The sequence below is a fragment of the Centrocercus urophasianus genome, unplaced genomic scaffold (assembly GCF_019232065.1).
Source record: "Centrocercus urophasianus isolate 14NV4802_14NV808 unplaced genomic scaffold, USGS_Curo_1.0 seq_13, whole genome shotgun sequence".
Classification (NCBI taxonomy): Eukaryota; Metazoa; Chordata; class Aves; order Galliformes; family Phasianidae; genus Centrocercus; species Centrocercus urophasianus.
In genome coordinates, this window is record NW_024884475.1 from 50,681,865 (window position 1) to 50,697,571 (window position 15,707).

The following is a 15,707-nucleotide window of genomic DNA, read 5'->3' on the forward strand; positions in this document are numbered from 1 at the left end:
CACAGCAGGCAGCCACCATTTACAAGGTATTTAATTCACAAGGCAAGACCTCTAACATTCTTTTTCACTCTGTTTCTGAGAACAGGCCAGTACGTAGCTGTACAGAGCTTACATTTTCACTATTATTTCTTACGTTTAAGATTGATAAGTCTTAAATATACAGAGTGAAAAGTAACTGCTTATCTCATATTTCTGTATCCTGGAAGATCAAATCACTTTTTTTCCCAGATAGCTTAAAATCCAAGTCATGTGGGCCCAGATTTTAAGGTATTTAGGTGCTCAACTCCCATGCAGACTTAATGGGGTATTCAAATATGAGAGGCCTTCACAGCACTTAAAAGTCTATTCTGTGCTTTCACCACTTCAATTGTTTTTCAACATTTACCTTTCGTTTAGCTCATTCCAGACTTTTATTACTTTTGTTTATAGGTCTTCCCAGGGCTTCCTAGGATGTCCAAGGTTTACTTCCTCTCTTTTCTGCAATCTGCTTCTATGCATTTTACAGAATTACTGGGCAGAACACTGCCCTTCACGGGGGATAATGCCAGCAGCACTGACACATTGCAATATATTGTAAAAGCAAAGCTATGCTTTGCATCTTGGGTGAACCGCAGTATTGTGTGAAAGATTCTTCGAACACATATTCAAAGCAGAGAAAGCTGTTGAACCATTACTTTCCAGTGAAGAGGAGTAAAACAAGGGATAAAGGTATCAAAATAGAAAACTGTGTCAAATTAATAAAACAGGTTGGTTTGATTAAAGGATATAAGAAACGCCTGGAAAACTAAGTGGCTGAACAGATATCAAGCGATTTTTTTTTAACCAAAGCTTTTTAATACATCTTTAGAAACAAAGATGCTATAAAGTAGTATCAGATACACGTATACAAATATATATCTACACATGCATACACACACACCTAACAGTGCTTGCAGAGAAGTCTTACTTTAGTACAGGCAATAGTAGTTGAAGCTATGAAGGGAACATGGTAAAACAAACCCATCCTTCTCTAAGAAGAAAAAAAGACAGAAAGATGTCCTCTCTAATCTGTTAGAATCCTTTGTGGCTGTCAGCAAGAGCAAGGAGAGAAAAACCAAATGACATAGATTATTTGGACTTTCAAAGGGTGTTTGACAAATTCCCCTCCAGAATGTCATTACCAGAAACGAAGAGGCACAGTGTGGGAGGCATGGCGAATCTCAGATCTGAAGGTGATAAAGCAGAAAGGCACCCTGCACACAAAGGCATTGGCTCTAGCTTTGCTGCTCATTCACCTCATGCTACCAGGTAAGCTACCCAGCTGGCCAGACCCCCATCCATTTGCTCACCCACCCACCAGGTCCTTGTGGGGTGCCTGGAGCCATGCTGAGGAGGTGACCTCCAAAGAACGCCCACAGAGGAATCTGCAATGAACACAGTGAAATACAAAGCCTGAATTTCCAATTGACACAGTGGGTTTCATGCTATTTGGAAATACTTTCTAAAAAAAAAAAAAAAAAAAAAAAAAAAAAAAAAAAAGTACTAAAGAGTAGAAAAAAAATTGAAAAAATGCTCTGTATTCCAGTTGCAACGTGCTATCAGGATAAAAGTGCATACCTGTGTTTCACATGCTCCCTTCTCCCCACCCCCACGGCCCCAGGTTAAAGTAACATCAGAAGACTATACATTAGTATGTGTTCTGTCTCAGTTAAACCATGGCACTTTTCAGTGCACTTAACAGTACCCATAACAACAATAATCCAGGATATTTTAATTACAACATTCTTCAGGACTACTGATCATTTATTGCAACCAGATGAAGAACACAGGAAAAGATTCATTGAGATATGTGCTCCAATCTATTCTGTGGAAAAGGTTGATTTACATCAGTATTTCTGATGCCACAAAATCCCTATTAGACAGAGAATGGAAAAGGATACCCTAAAAAGTATGGCATCTGTGCCTGCTATTACCCTTAGAGAAACCCTCATGTTGAGCAGATGACAAGGGACACGTGGAAGTTGGAAGATGCGCTCATTCTGGTTAAAAAGAGATGACGGGGCCAAAAAGCAGTCCTGTTTTCTTATTATACTAAGATTCTTGCAACCTTAAGCTACCACTCCCAGCATTAACTCAAGGGTGCATATACTGGAAAAATGTATTTTTATTGTGAATAAATTAAAGAACTGAACCACAATTGAAGATGTGTGAACAGCAGCACAGACTAGAATGTATATTTAAAGGTGAGGGAAAAACTGGCAAGGAGAAAATGAGAAACTGATCAAGACAACATCAAAGGGTAAGTTACACCAATTACAAAAATAAATGATCTGCTCATTTAAAAGGATAGGCAGGTGAGTCTTTCTCTGGACCCTTGTTACTGGCATCTGCTCTAGACATTAAATCCAGCACTTTGCTTTGGCAATGCAAGGTCTTACAGAATCACAGAATATCTTAAGTTGGAACAGACCCTTAAGGATCATCGAGTCCAACTTCTGAAGCAACAGGTTATGGGACACTCTGGAATAGGAAAGGACAACAAATCATTGTACTGCAATTCAGAATACCATGCTGTGCCTTGCAATGGGTTCAAAAGATCACAACTTAAAGGCGGCAACATTTCCTTTCCCTGAATAAGGGCTGCAGGTAGAGATTCACATCCACTTTAATATACTACTTCACTCATAACACTGCTAGGAGCAAACCTACCAGAGAAACAGAGAGCCTTCACAAGGTAGTCAAAGTGATCCACAGGAATGATGAACATCCCTGAATTTTTCTTTTGGGAATTACCTGCATTTCAAAGAACTTCAGATTTTAGATGACAAGCCCGATTTACACCAATCTTGGGGTCACTGACAGCCAGGAGACGCAGCCATGTTTCTGCAGCTCCAATATCATGTCCCCTAGCCACTGAGCTGTTAAGTGCAATCTGAAATTCCCAGGCAGTGATTGTCCTAGCAAAATTTGACAGTCATCACGGCAGAGTGTATGCAGATAGGGCTCAAGCATTTAGAAAACAAGAACAAACAAACCTAAAGTAGTAGTCCAATATTTCCTCATGCCTTGCTTCACAAATACTCTTAAAGAAATCTTAACGTAAGATAAGATGCTTCACAATATGAGTCGAGACTTTGAGGTCCAGAATATCACTTTCTACACATGAATCCATAGTGAGAAATCTCTGAGGAGGAAGAGGCATATTCCATGAAATCTCAGTAAAAGGCCTTTCAAAGCCACCTGAAACCAGAGCTTCCCACTCTCTTCCAAGTTAATTACTTACCCTCCTAGAAAAAAAGCAGCAGAAAAAATTGCTTACACATGACCTGAAAGAGCAAGCAACATAGGAATGAAAAAGGAAATCAGAGCTCAGAGAGCAATTTTGCTAAGAGGCTGTGCAAAGGTGGTGGGGAGAGACAGAGGTAGTGCTTTTACTGTTGTAGGCACAGAGGGATCCCGATTTCCCAACTGGACCTCAGGACATCAATACAAGAAAGATAAGGAATAGACAGATACTAGTTTCCATTGCAAAAACAGTTCAGTCCAATCTGATTGGACCACGTTAAGGAAAGCACGCATCATCTAACTCTCCTCTGCACGCTCTTTTGCATTCAGCTTATTCCCTACTTCACTTTCCAAGTTTTCTATTGCTTATTCAATTACTGAATCTTCCCCTCCCGACTACAAGCAAACGCAGCTTTACGTTTAAATTCCTATTCTCAATTGGTTTTGTATTTCAGCAAGGTACATGTCAGCCTGGAAACAAGACAAGTGGCCATTGCATGGAACACATCCCACACACTGAGTAATTTACAGGAATTTGAAGAGAAAAAGCTATTTATGAGGAGAGAGCAGAGGAAGGGAAATAAATAAGAAAGGGAGGTGAGAAGACTCCTTTCTGTTTCCCTTTGCTGTCAAAACTGAAAAACAAGTGCCAAAACCCTTGCCCCATGTTCGCATCGGCAGTAATTGCATCCACGCACACACACCTCTGCAGTGGGCAGACTGTTGCCCCTCCAGAAATGCCACCAAGGGCAAGTGTGCCCTTCCTGTGCTGTCTGGCAGGGCTCCATCTCACTTAGTACAGGCTGGGGTTTCCTTACTTGGTCTTATATTCTGCCCTGCCTCCAGCCTCCCTGGTTCTGATTCCCTTTTTCATTTTCAGTCATTTCCCATTTTCAATTTGTCCCACTAAGACAGTGGAAATGGAGAAACATCACCCAACAGGAAAGAGAGCCTGGTTCTCCTCCACATAAGCGCAAGCAGCAGCTTCCAGTCCTTTGATAGTTGTCAATTTTGAGTAATCCTGGTGGGTCCATTTAAATCCTTGTTAAGGGCTCCCTAATTCATTAAATATAAATCCAGCAGTTATTTGACTGCGTAATTATTAGGGATAATTTGCAATTAAGCGATTGGCCTGTGATGAAGGGACAGATAATTCATCGGCCTGCTTTGGCATTTTCACATGGGGTGGGGGTTAATTAAGCAAATCCAGTCAGCTAAATGTCTCTCTTCCCACTATATTTTCTCCCACCTTTAAATGCAAACCAGACCTCATGCAGCTGTGCAGGCCATGGGAGTCTAAGCCTATTAAAGAAATCTTTTAATGGCTGTAAAACTACCACTAATTGAAATAAAGATATTTTCACACTATTTTTGCATTGTGAAAATCGATCTAAAATAATTCTTAACACAATACATGACAAACTGCACAAACTGCTCTGCCTGACAAGTGCAGCATTTAATTTGCACTAATTAGTCTAAGGTGGGGGCAGTGTGAAATTCATTAATTCTGTGGCTTCTGCATTATGAGTTGCATGTTTACATTTCCAAACTCTCAGGTTCTCTGCAACTCAACCTCCAGACTAAGGGGAAGAACATTTGAGGCTAACAGGAATTGCACACCTCTTTGGGTGCACTCAGACTTTGATTTTTGAGTCTGCGATTTGTTTTCTGCTTGCCTCAAAGCCTGTAGCTGGATTTTACACTGTGTGGTCCCTTCCTTTCTCCTATTCTTGCTCTCAGCTCCTGTCTGACAAAAATATTCATCTGGGTGGCTCGGGTCACTGTGGGACAAACATGAACAGAGCAGCAGGTGAAGTCATTCAAGAAGCAATTTCCAAACTACTTTATGTTCTATAAAAAAATGTAATAAATCCTCCGTATCGACTAAATCTGAAGTTTTCATGATGCTGTTCCAATATTTGCTCCTATAATGATATCAGGAGATGTTCATTAAAGATCTAATCCAGAGCCCCACAAAAGTCAACAGACAGACTTTTACCGACTTCAGAAGGCATGAATATGCTAGCTTCTATTTGTGTTATAGAACACAACACTCCAAGAATCATAGTATTGGCAAAATTGTCTTATGAAATAAATCATCTGAAGTGAACAGTGCAGAAAAGCACTATAAAACACAGATGAAGCAAAACATAAGATATCTGCAAACTAAGGTGTAATAATTATATTACATATAGTTACTGGACATACTGCCAGGGTTGAAGATGATCCACTGTTTCCAAAGCTACAGGTTACACTTATAAGCCTAGAGCAATAATACACCGAGAATAAGGGGAAGCACAGCTGACAAAGTTACCACGAACTCCATTTATTCATTAACAGTAGTAACGGCTACTGAGGCAATGCCCATGCAAGAGACCATGCCACCTGCCTCTTGCACACAGGTGCCTACCAAACACCTCATTAGTCACAGAATGAAAGCAAAAAGACACACTAAAAATTCTCCTACCTCCTGCAAACCAAAAAAAAAGAAATTGAGACTAACTGCTTTCTGTAGCTGAGCAACAATGGACAAGTTACCCAAAAGCATGGAAGAGCAGCTCCTAGAACTGGCAGAAGGACAGGCCAGAGCAGAAAGGCTCCCAGGTCCTTATGCTAACATTTACTGCTGGATATCCAGTGGAAAGCAGGAAGGTAGCACAGCCAGATAGGGGGCCAGAAGCACATTAACAAAGGGGAGCGGTGCAGGCACTAGAAGCCTGCTCAGGTGGTAATTCCAGGACTAACGAGAGAGAAGCCATTATCTGGAACCTTCCAGAAAATGGAAGTCTGCAGGGGCAGTTTCCTATGGGAGACTTTTAAGAGACAACAGAAGAGAACAGGGGTATTTTAATGGTATAAGTATGGTGAAAAATGATGTCCTCCACCATACCTGAAGGAGTGGGTGGAACAAGGCCTGTTTGCTCCCTTTCAGGGAGATTAGCTAACCACAGGCTAACTGCAGTCCAGAACACAGCCACAGCAATAACCTAGCTGTGAACAACAAGGACAGACCAAATGTGCATTCATAGTCTCACTGTTATAGCAAGCATTTTGTTAAAATAAAGCCATAAGTTAGGCACACAAAAAAGCACATGTGAGCCCTCCATTTAGCAAGGTTTCCCAATTGGCTGTGCATCCCTTGTTAACTTATTTGTGTCCCTATGTTTCAGGACACAGCTGGGGCACACAGCATCATCAAGAAGTACTATTTGATAACGGTGTAGTACTTTGGGTGGCTTTTAGAAAGCAACAGATTACAGCATTTCCACGTACATAACATTTCCATACCACTTAGTAAGTACAAGACCAAAACCAAGGCTGTAACTTCGAAAGCACACAGTTAAAGTAAGACTGTAAGACTGAGACACAAAACCACAAACTAAACCATCTTCCAAACTCCGGTAACACGACAGAAAGCACAACAACGACAGCAGAGCAGCAAGACCCCAAGCTGCAGCAATGAAGATTTGCTCAAACACGACAGCAGCAGGCACAGAAATAAAGGAAAGAATATTCTTACCTTTAGAAGGTCTCAGGTACGCAGGGAACTCCAGAGAGATACCCTCACCTCCACGGCCAAGCCTTAAATGAAGTCTGGGAAGGGGTGGAACCTGGCTCCAACCCTTCTTGTCACTCAAGTTCATTACATGCACCTGAGCTCTCCTGGGTGGGCCCCGCCTTCCCTCCAGGTGCTCAATCACTGGTTCAGGCTGTGACTCAGCATTTCCACTGCAAACATCTTCAACAGTACTTTGGCTACATGGAGTAGGAAAGGCACTTTAAAAAGATTGGCCTTTAGCAAGGAGCAGATTTCTTTCAGTGTACTCTTAAGCCTGTTCTTAAAGTTGTAGTCAGGCAAATATCCTTACAAGCTAAGCACTGTGCTACTGAGATATCCTGAATCAAAGCTAAGATAACATAGAAACAAACAGTGTGGGTCTAGAAGTTGTGATGCTCCATCGCTACAATCAATTTAATTACTATGTTAATTTCTGCTCCGTTTGGAAGAGGAAGTTAAGCTAGCAGTCTCATTATTTAAACTGGAATTTCTATATACCTTGAAAGAGATATCTTCAGATTTTCCTAGCACTGCTAAGAGGCACAGCTGCCAGTATCAAGTAAGCATAAGGAGCTATAACTTCTAGGCATTGTCTTGTTTAAGAAAGCTAAAACTTGAGAGGTTTAGCCCAGAAAATGAGGATAGCATTTGTTTTTTTTCTTTCTTCTTTTACCAGTAAATGATAGAACAGAAAGTCTGCTCGTATAATCTGCATTCTAAAATCACTTTGTGAGTGACACAACAGCCGTTGACTTCAGTGTGCTGTTTCTGCGAGCATCACTAACACAAATGGCCCATAACAAAACAGTTTTGATAACTTTTAAATGAGCAGCGTGATCAAGTGATATCTGGCTGGTTTTCATACATGTAAACCCAACCTATCTTTGTAGCATGATTCAGATTCTATTTAAGACTGAAAAGAACTTAAATATCTCCTTGGCTTTTGAATACATAAACTCTTGGTGCTTTCAGTGCCCTTTCGCCTTTCCAAGCGCATTTTTTTATCTGAAGAAATGTCTGCTTAAAGGTGGACCCTCTTTATCTCCATGTGCAAGCACTCATGTTCTGGGCAGTAGGCTCATAGTGTTATATCTGTGCATTTACCTATGCATGTGCCTGTCTGATTGTTAGCAAAATAGTGCTGGTCTTGCATAAGGACCTATCTGAGACTCAGATGAGAAGAGGCATCTTCAAATCTGCTATTAGTGGGAACTGTTTGTAATTTCACACTATTTCATTCTAATGGGAAGCTTCTAAAATCACAGTTGCTCTCCTGGAAAGGATTTGCACAGCTCTAACAGAAAAGCTAGACTAAGACGGATGGGTCTAGAAATGTCTCATGGCCTTCCTGAGCATAAGTTATGTTACTAAATCAGCATATTGATCTGGGAACACGGTGTCCTGGAATCCTGAAAATGTCAGGCACAGTTTCAGTGCTTCACTCCTTTAAAATCAAATTAATTTAGCCAGCTTCTATGGTGAGAGAAACTATGATGTCAGATACGTGCAGGCAGCAGGGCATCAGGCATTCCAAGTCCCACTACCTTTAACTGTTTCAAATGGAGTCAACCACAGGGAAGCATCTGGGCTGCCACTTCAATCTTTCTTTGCTGGAGACAACAACCAAGGCAGGCAATCTGTATCTTTGCTTATGCAAAATCAGGTGTTCCAGAGCTTCTCAGATCCCCATGGATCTCTGGGGATTCCAACCCTGAAGCTCTGTCAATGGGGCTGAGAGGTAAGATTAGATGATTACACGTGACGATACTAATCCATCTACCTTACCCACGGGGCACATGAGATTAAAGGCTCATATAGTACATGCCCTTCTACTATGATCTCCGGTTCTGTATATATGTTTAATCAGATATGCTAATCCGCAGATATATGGCCATGGTTGCAGAATGTGGTGCAAGCAAGACGCTTTCAGCACACGGGACTCATCAGCATGAATACGTTTGCAGGTATTAGCCATGCAGATTTTGTCTTTGGAGCAGTTAGATATTGGCACAAATTGCTGCAGTGGAAAATGGGACAGTTGGAGAAAACGTACTACAAAGTGGACACTTTCTTCTTTCCTATCTTGACAAAACACACAAGGCAAGCATACTTTGCACATAAGGAAAAGGAATAATTGGAAAGTTTCAAAGCCTTTACATTAGAATGGAACTGGTCTGCACTCTTGAGGAAGTAGCAGCACATCCTCTCCTCGCCCCACTCAACATCACAGCTAGCTTTGATTCCTGCACCACAAGGACTGCACAACATGCGCAGTGCCCACAGACATAGCCCCCCACCCTGCCCTGTGGCACAGGAGGAGCAGGACTGGCTGTGGCTCTACGGGCACACAGCTCCATGGAGCATAGGGCAGCTCCATGGCAAGGAAGGGGGCACTGGAGCAGAGGCCAGGGGAAAGCAGCCTCCCAGCCTCCTGCCTCCTTCTGACCTGTGGGCTCACCTGGTGGGACAACCACCTGCTTCCAGGCTTCGCTGTCCTCAAGCTGGGCACCCCTCTTCTTCACTGAAAACTTCACCACAGCTAACAGGTAAGCCTCCAGCTGGTTACTACATGCTGCTACAGGAACATTTTAACTAGCCATTCTTTATTAGCAATCCTAGAGGTGATGCAAGAATCGATACCGTGATCTGAGGGTCACCAGTGCAGAGACAGATACATCAGGAAACTGCAGCCAGAGAAAGAGACAACAGGACCTTTGTCTGACCTGTACCCTTTAGGGAGGAGGTAGGCAGACTGTTATCTACTGTGAGAGAAAAATGCGCAGCCACAACTCACCGATAGCACAAGCTAGCAAAAGGTGAAAAGAGCTGAATATGTTATCAAGATGACTACACTTTCTACACTAGATTTCAGCAGAGCAAAGCTGTACAGAGACAGCTTGGCAGCTTCCTTGTCCTGCTTCTCCAGGCAATGATGAAATAACCACCCAAATTTCCTCGCTAGCATAAACTGGAGGATTCATATTGTTCATATTTGAAATAGGATTATGCAAAGGAGAGCTGGATTGTAAGTTGTTTGATGGGGAAAGAGGAAAAGCAGTTCTCAGTCCCAGTAGGACCTAAACTCCTTTAGAATAATATAGTTAATACAGCAAAAGGTGATGTTTTCTCCGAAAAACATTATACACGGCAAAATCCCATTCAGCATTTACAGAAACTGAGCAAAAGGGAATAGAGATCCTGGGAACCTATTTGGTTCAGTAAAGAGAATGAGTAGCAGGCAATAAAGCACAGCATCACGTGGAGCACAAATACCTGTGCCTGCTGCAGCTAATACAAACAGCTCCCTCATATCCCAGACATCCCTTTCCATTTGTCCCACTTGCCCTGCAGAAACTCCTCATGGCTTGGCTAAATATAGACAGCTCTGACTGCACCAACAACCAGCCTCAGTTCCAGCTCTCTGCTTCATATTTCTTATTGAAGCAACAGCAGCACGGGACATCATCAGGACCCTGATATTCATCTCCTCTCCTTTGCCAGTACAAGGAAATGACCTGCATCCTCCTCTGCCTCTGCTCCACGTGACGTTTCCTCACATCCTCCCAGCTAGGGGCAGGTGATTCCCTCCAAGACACCTCAGCTCTGCCATTGGGAACGTTCTCAGTTCTGGCTGCTCAGGCATACAAAGATGTTCAAGAATATCATTAAATCAAAGCTAATCAGATGGTTCCCTGATCATCTCAAGCTACTGTTCAGGCTTCTTCATTTAAAACCCTGCATAGATTTGGCTTAATCTCTTTCACAATTCTTCCCTTTCTGATTCCTCTTCTTATCTAACATCGCTTTTTCTTTGTCATTTCCCATGCCCTTCTGACACAGCCTTCCTACAAGTTTTCACCTCATCTCACCATTGATTTTCAAGCCTTGTCTGAGGATTTTCTCCTCTGTGTCTTAATTTCTCTCCTTGAAAAACAAGATCTATTTCAGCTCTGCTTCCTCTGTTGAGACAGGGAACAAGGCAAGCATGCTACAGTCACACTTACATCCTAGCCATGGAGGGCATTGCTTACAGGATAAATTGAGATGCTGCAATATCATCACTCTGTTCTGAAGCTTTATATGCTCCTCAGGTGGTCTTCTGGTCCTTCTGCAAAAGCCAGGATTTTACAAATTGCAAGAAGGTTGCTGTTGATGCTACACTCCTTAGGCCTCACACTGAATCATTACTATTCCTTATTCCCAATTATTTTCCCTCCTATAATGCATAAATAAGCTGGTATTAGCATAAAAGCACAAAACCTGCAGACCTGTGTTTGGTTTGGTATTTCTTGTTTTTCACACCCTTTCACTGTTGCACTCATTTGCACGCTGAACCTCCTTTGGAGGCAGCCATGGATTTCTATCATCTGAGGATCAGAGTGCTATGCATCCATCAAGAAGCATAAAATATTCACAGGAAGAGAATACAAGATGAGGAGGAGGTCCATAATGCATGTGTCAGAGACACAGATGTACGCAGAAAAGAAAGTTCTGCAGACCACAATAAAAGTTTACTCCATGGCAAGAACTGTGCATTTGTCCATGGCTGTCGCAGATTTCATAGAACTCAAGAAATCCACCCAATTTTAGAAATCCAAGAAATTTATCTTTTCACCTGAATCCACATAAAATCAGAATTTTTCCATAAGAGCTCCCATAAAATCAGGCTACTTCCCTAGCAGATCCTGTGAAATTATGTAGAATACTGCCCTTTCTTTTAGCCCAGTATCTCACTGCATGTCTCAAAACAATTAGACAACTTCGGCTACTGCACCTTTGCAGTTTTCCCTTTCAGAAAGAAAAAGGTTATGGCAAAATATAACAGCAGTGAGAATGCTCTTCTGTAGGAGAGAAACTAAAAGCCCTCAAATCTATTAAACTTACAGAAACTTATGATTTACATACAGTCAATTGCTACTAGTTCAGTAGTAATTTCAATGGAATGTTCCTCATTTGGCTATGGAGAAACTGATACTATGAGGACACTAGAATGACAGTGTAGTGAAGTTTGTAATGAGGCTCTCCACTTGACTTTTCCAGGAAAACAGGAAGGGACAAAGCTATCACCCCAGTACATGAACAACAGTATGACTGCAAAAGAGAGAGTGCACCCAGAAACAAACTTGAGGGGGTAAATGGCAATGTGATAAATTCATTCTCTAGGCAGACCATTTGTTAAAATTAATTCTCACCCCTAACAAAGAGGAGAGTATTCTTAATCCTCTCCCATTGACCATTGAGTCATTTGTTCTAGTTAGTTGACAAAAAATAAAAATAAAAATCAATATATCAACTCCGACTCAGCCTCGGTCAGCAGACATCCCAAATCACAACACACCACGTCCCATTATTGCAGCTCTTACTTTTAAGCAGGGCACTCATACATTAGCAAGAGTGCTGCCTGAGTAAGAAGCAGAAATTAAGGCTGTTTCCCTAGCCTCCAGTTACACCTCAATTCAGAAGCAACACAACCATGGCTGACAACAGGATTAAACCCAGGCAGTTGGCCTGAACTCAGACCTCACAGAAGGCAAAAATAAATAATTAAGGAGAGTTGGGAGTGCCTCTGAGAAACCTCCAAAGGACACAGACGCCAGCACAGACAAGGAACAGAATATGTAGCAGCAGGAAGATAATGGCCTAAAAAGAGCAGATTAAAATGCCCTTAGATAAATTAAAGGTCTTCAAATTGACTGGGCACAATGAATTTCAACCCCGGATTCTTAAGTAGCCACTCATGTGATCTCTAAATCACTGGACAGTCACTTCTGTGAGTGCTGGTGGTGGAGATGAGGTGCCCAAGGGCTGGAGGGGAGCAAATAAGACCTTGCTTGGCAAGTGGGGGAAAGCAGAGCTGAAGACTTAGCAGCCAGTCAATTTGTTTTCAATCCTCAGAAAAACACCAGAACGAGTAATCAAACTATTTGTAAGCGCCTAGAAGATAACACTGAAATGAATAGCTGCTAGTATGGATTTGTAGAGAATAAATCCTGTCAAATCAATTTAATTTCCTTCTGCCATAGGGCAGCGAGCCTCGTAGACAGAAGCAAAGCAAGAGATGTCACATTTCCTGATTTAGTCAAGCTTTTGGGGCTGTCTCTCTCGTATGCACAGCAAAGAAGCACAGCCAGAATGAAAAAGTTACAAGACAGATACAAAGTGGCTGAACATGCAGAGAAAGTTACCGTTTGCCCACAGCCAAAGCAAGCCACCTGGGGGAAGATACAAAATTGCTGTGGATATGATTCTGTTCCGTATTTTCATGAATCATCTAGACCTGAAACAGCATACTTACTGTGCTCATGGACTACACAAATGGGATGCTCAGGGCAGCTGCAAGTAAGGAGGCTCCCAGTTTGCAAAGACGTTGACAAATCACAGCGGTGCCAAGAAATGGCTGAAATTCAATGGGGGAAAAAAAGGGGAAGAGTGCAGGGTAGAGACAGACTCATTGGAGAGCCCTGAAAGAAAAGGACTACAAAGTCCTGGAAGAGGACTACAAAAAAGATTAGGAAATGTTGGGATCTTTAGACGAGTTCTTGAGAAGGCAACGTTAAAACTCTTAAGTGTGTAGAAGATTGTCATGCCCAGTGTTCCTGTAAGCTAGCAAGCCCAAACATCAATGGGTTTAACTTGCAGCAAGCCAGATGCAAGTCAGACTTGAGGGAAAAACGTTTGTAATAGTAACAATAGTGAAGCACAGGAATGGAGCCTGGGAAAGCTGTGGAATCTCTATCACCAGATGTTTTTAACAACAGCCGAGGAAAAAAAAAAAAAAATCTGCCAGGAATGCCATAAGTATAACCAATCCCAGAGAAAGGAGATAATTTCTTCATGCTCCTTCTAGCTCTGCTTGTCTAGATGCCAAATGTCCTCCTATGTTTCAAGACCTCAAACCATCGAAGCGCATAAACATACAAGTAATCCCGTTGACTTCAAAGCAAATACACACGGGTTTAAGCATACACTTAAGCAATTTGCCAGATTAGCTCCTACATGCCTAGGATTTCCAGCTTAGCCAAAGGAAGTATCTTGCAAGAGTGGCTACTTTTGTTTAAACTCCCCTAGATAGAGATCGGCGTCATATTTAAAATGTGGTTTCCTGGATTTAAGCGACAGTGCATAGGAGAACATTACTTACATTACAGATTTGTGGTACAGCCTTCCAAACAACTGTTCACTTGCATGGCCCCTATAATGCAGTGTCTGTGTGCACTGAAGCTGGCTTGGGGTGGGAAGTCCAAAGGAGGAAATAGCACGTAAAAAAGGCAGTGTTTCTACTCACAGGAGCGCTATTTATTTTTTGGAAGCCAGGCTCCATACAGACAGTTTCAATATGTAGTCTCTATTATGTTGAGAACACCAGATTATAAACATGTACAGAAAAGTGAAAGGCTTCCTCTAACTGTCTCCCACACCTCCTTCCGTATGTTATCACCAAATGTTTTGTCGTATGCTGATTTTCAGCAGATATCATTGGAATCAACATTTATTTAGCCCACAGCTTAGCAGGGTTTGCTACAGGTTATTAACCATCTTCTCACTCTGTCTCTACCGTATTTCCACCATATTTCTATGGGGGAAAAAAATAGTCTCAGGTCCAAACATCATCAGCTACCATGTCACCATGAAGGATCAGGGTGGTTTTATGCTCCATTTCTTTGACCACTGCGCTGGATTTGAGTCTGAAGCATGCATGGCAAAAGACTGTAGGACACTATGGTGTGCCAGTAGCCTTACTAAGTAAGTGGCTGAGCAGGAAAAGCACATTAGATGCAGCCTTTCCTTGCCCTAGCTGTGTAGGAGCCGCTGCCATTTATTTCGTCATTGATTTACACAATAAATCCTTCTATAAAGATTAGGTGTACATACTATAAGCACTTGAAATTATATATACCTCCATCTATCTCCGAGCCTGAGAGAACGTACATCCCCTAGCAACAACACATCTCCTCCTAAGCAAACACCTGATTAGAGACGAGGCATTTTTCAGAGCTCTGGAGCCCTGTGCAAACTAGCTCTGGTGCACTATCAGGTGTGGACTTCACAGAACGGATCCTATAAATACACAGAGCACACAAGGATTAACTCCAACACCGCTGGCATGATGAGCACCAAGGTGCAGTGCTGATCTGTATGTCTCACATAGCCAGAAACATCACCTAAAACTCCAAGGAGAAAACACAGTCTGGAGATGCCTCTGAAAACAGAAAGGCAGCCACCAAAGTTAATGAGCTGCCACTCTTAGGCACAGAGAAAACGCCATTAAATATAAAAAAAATCAACGTGTTTCTGAAGTTCTCTCAGGCACAGGTCAGCACAAGTTTCCCAGGAAACCAGGAATTCCCACAAAGATGCAAAGAAGCTCATGTGCAGTGAATAGCAGCTGATCCAGGCACAAATGGAGGGCAAAGAAACAGGAAGCAGAGAGAACCCACTGCCTGTGCCCAACTCTGTGGGCCTGCTTCCCACCCTGCCCTCTACCTGGTCTGCCTGCAGCTTCTACTTGACTGCTCGCTCCCCAGTGGAGAGAAAAGCCCCTTCAACTCCTCTTTGTCTTCAAGGCCATCTGGAAACACTGCCTGTGAGACCGGCAGCCCTAGCACTATGCCTGCTGCCACTCACCTCTTGCTTTATGAGAGCCAATGAAGGCTTCAAGTCAATAGCCTGCTTTGTGCTCGTGACCCGACATGACAATTCTTTGTTTACTTCTACAAATGATTAATTTCAAGGCATCTAAGGGTTTGCTATCCCTTCTGGAGTGAGGCCCTTTTAACATATTTTATTGTTACGCCTTATAGTCAAGATACAGAACCAGAACAGCCCACAGTTACCATTTAAATCCAGTGATACTTCACATTGCGCTCAGCTCATCGAATCTTTT